Source organism: Tupaia chinensis, unplaced genomic scaffold (genome assembly GCF_000334495.1).
Source record: "Tupaia chinensis unplaced genomic scaffold, TupChi_1.0 Scaffold145396_1, whole genome shotgun sequence".
NCBI lineage: Eukaryota > Metazoa > Chordata > Mammalia > Scandentia > Tupaiidae > Tupaia > Tupaia belangeri.
In genome coordinates this window covers 4,010,945-4,013,212 of record NW_006205257.1, presented here as the reverse complement: position 1 = coordinate 4,013,212, position 2,268 = coordinate 4,010,945, and positions in this window count along the sequence as shown.

Here is a 2,268-nt window from a genome sequence, read left to right as displayed (position 1 = left end):
ATTATCTAGTTAAGTGTTGGTGTCTCCATATACTAGCTATATAATACGGGATGAATTACTTAATTCTGTCATGACTTGTTTTGTTTTGTTTTGTTTTTTAATCGATAAATGTGGATAACAACACCACCTACCTATCAGGTAGTAGTGGAAATTTTATGAGCTAGTGTAGATAAAACAGTAGACACAAAATCCAGCACAGAGTTGGCACTCCGTAAAGTAGCTGGTACTGCTGAGGGTGGTGGTAGGAAAGGGGATGGTTAGTGAGCCTGTGCAATGTGCCAGGTTGAGGCTAAGCCTTTGTCAGGACTTGGCTCATTTTGTCATCACAGAGTCCCCATAATCTGTTTTGAAGAGTTGTAAGCCAGCATTCAAACCTGAATTCTGATCATCAGTATTGAGAGCAACTGGTTGGCCTTTGGTGAAGAACTTGTGACGTTGTTGTTACCTGTGTACAGGAAAACTTAGCTTTGGATGGAAGTGTACCTATTTGACAGAATCTCACCTCTGTTGAGGCTCATTAGCCATGGGGCAGTATAGAAAAGAGAAGGATAACTTAAATCCAAACTTCTGATTATCAGCTAAGATGCCTTTAGAAGGATGCTACCATGATTCAGGATAAAAATAAATGTGCTGATGTGGACAAAGAAGGCTGAAGGTCACTCACCTGACAAAGCAATTAAAGGTGGTAGAAACTCCCAGGTTCACAGTGAGGAGAGGTTCAGGTACCCAACTTATGAAGGACTTCCAGGTATTGGATACCTGTCTGCCTAAAGCTTCTAAATGACTTTCAGGAGAAGCCCCTTATCTTCAAAGAATACATGACTAAATTAAGGGAGAGAAGGGTTATTCATAAGTTGAATCAAATAAGAAATGCAGACCAATCTCTAATAGTCTTTGATGTGCTTCAAAGATAGGCTGTCATTCATAGAAGTGTTTGAAGATATCACAATCAAGATTACCGATGTAGGGTTTGAAAAAGCAGCATTTCCCATGAAGCTGGGTATTCCTGCTTATGGACAAGAGTAATTGAACATGAAGAAAGCATGGATTCAAATTTTGATAACTTTAATTGTGATTTAGAAGAACAAATCAAAATGCAATTGAATGGGTAAGTGAAAACTTTACTGCTGAATAAAAACACTTTTCTGCTCAAGTAATATAATATTACCTTATTCTTAGATTAAAAAAAAAACGCTACGATTTTCTTGTGACTAGGGGTGTCATTATATTTATAAAAGAAAGGGTGTGTGTGTGTGTGTCTGTGTGTGTGTGTATACACACACATATTTATATAATATATAAAGTGTATTTTGTTATATGTTTGCTGATTATATAGCTATTAATTATATATGTATTACTCTATTACTATATATATTTTTTAAATGTGTAACAAAAATAATCATTAGAGTTGCGGTGGGATTATAGATGCTTTCACATTTTTCTGCATCTCTGTCATCTGAATTTTCTCCATTATACTCAATGACAATGCCCTATTTTAGTAATAAGAAAACTTACACAGAAGAATGCAAAATTATCTGAAGCCAAACCTATGCAGCCCAAAGCTGTCTGCTTTCTGGTTTCTGTGCTAAACCTAACTTACACATTCACAAAACACTATTCCTGTGACATGCGTACAGTAATGTAATGTTTCATCCAAATTGCATCTGGAGTTCCCCCTCCCTGGACACTGGGCTGTCAAGGATTAAGATGGGTGCTTCTAAATTCTGGGGGACGGGCTACCTATTGAGCCGTAGGTAGTGCCTGCATTTTGTTACCCATGGTGACAGCTGCCAATGTGTGAGTGAATGTGAAATGTCAAGTTCTCTGGCACCATTCCTGGAAGAATCTGTAATTTACTGGCTCCGTCATGTCACTCTCTGAAGTATTGCCTGGGAGACAGGCTATGACCCACCCAGGATCTTGGCCGAGTTTTCTTTGGGGTCCTCTGAAGGCCACTTTCTTATTGGGGTCCTTTGGTGGGGACCTTCTCACACATTTTTCTCTTGTTTGAAATTTCTCCTGGGAAAGTAAATGGGGTCTCTGGCACCTTCCTGGTTTTTTTTTCTTTGTTTCTGGGTGAAATCCCATGGAGGAACAAAGTGTGGCGCGGGGGATGCTGTTCGCCCCATCCTATTTTAAACCATGATAAGGTGGCAGGAACCTTCAACGATCAGGAAGGAAGAGAGATCCCGGGAGTGGCAGGAGTGAGCAGAGCAGACTCCAAAAAGGCTTTGGTATTTGCTGGGGGGGCCTCTTAGAGAGGATGCC